Source organism: Piliocolobus tephrosceles, chromosome 5 (genome assembly GCF_002776525.5).
Source record: "Piliocolobus tephrosceles isolate RC106 chromosome 5, ASM277652v3, whole genome shotgun sequence".
Lineage (NCBI taxonomy): Eukaryota > Metazoa > Chordata > Mammalia > Primates > Cercopithecidae > Piliocolobus > Piliocolobus tephrosceles.
Window position 1 is genome coordinate 83,356,667 of NC_045438.1, and position 1,191 is coordinate 83,357,857.

The 1,191-nt window shown below is 43.1% G+C and overlaps 1 pseudogene; it reads right to left on the reverse strand.

The window, feature by feature from the left end:
- Positions 1-768: 768 nt before the first annotated feature.
- Positions 769-906, reverse strand: LOC111538025 (annotated as a pseudogene).
- Positions 907-1,191: the final 285 nt, after the last annotated feature.

The following is a 1,191-nucleotide window of genomic DNA, read 5'->3' on the forward strand; positions in this document are numbered from 1 at the left end:
AAAAAAAAAAAAAAAAAAAAAAAAAAAAATTAGCCAGGCATGGTGGTACATGCCTGTGGGCCCAGCTGCTCAGGAAGCTGAGGTGGGAGGATCGCTTGAGCCCAGGAGGTCAAAGCTGCAGTGAGCTGATCATGCCACTGTACTGCAGCCTGGGTGACAGAGTGAGACCCTGTCTAAAAAACATAATAATAACAACAATTTCAGTCCTTTATCACTTTAGTCTCATGTAATTAATTCTTGCTCTGCTTGATATTGGTTAGCAATTTTATGAGTCACCTTTTTTCACTGAAGTTTTTGAAATTCTTATGCAATTCAATTGTGTGATCTAAGTTATCAGCAGAGGTATGTATTTCAGAGTACCTGTGAGAGTCTTCATTTTTTTCCATCAGTCTTCTTGAAGACACAACACTCTGGGATTTACAAAGAGAATGTAGAGAAAAAGCATTAGAATAATGCAATTTGCCAAGATATAACAGATTTTTAGGAATCTCATGCAATTTTTGAACACATGTTAACACATTTATACACATGTAACTCAAAGAAAGTTAAGCATCATTTCATTATTTTTTTCCCCAAGGAATTACAAAGCTACTTTTAATCCTTTGGGGTGAGCCCCACAGGAATAAAAAACACGGGGAAGGGGTAACTCTGTCAGTCCCATGGCCAGGGGCAGAGAGGCTACCTGAGGAGAAGGAAGCACGAAAGGCACCTGCTGCAGACGCAGGGACACTGGTGAATGGCAGGAGGGTTGTGCATGAAGCCACAAAGCTATTTGGGTTTCTCCTTCTTCTCATTTGCCTTTTTCTGCTTTTGCTGCATGATCTCTGAGTCCCTCTGCTTGCAGGTGGCATCAGAAAGCTGGTCATCTAGGTGCTTTGTCTTACATGAGTTACTCTGCTTTTCCATATTTTCTGATGGGTGAGCTCATGCTGGTTACCGTGGGTCATAGCATTGACGACACACTGGGAGGCCAAGGTGGGAGAATCACTTGAGTCTACAAGTTTGAGACCAGCCTGGGCAACATGGTGAGACCCGGTCTTTAACAAAAGTAAAAAAAATTAGTTGGACATGGTGGCACATGCTCATGGTCCTAGCTACTCAGGAGACTGAGATGGGAGGATTGAGCCCAGGGGTTTGAGCGGTGATTGTGCCATTACACTTCAGCCTGGGAGAAGGAGCAAGAGTCTCTCT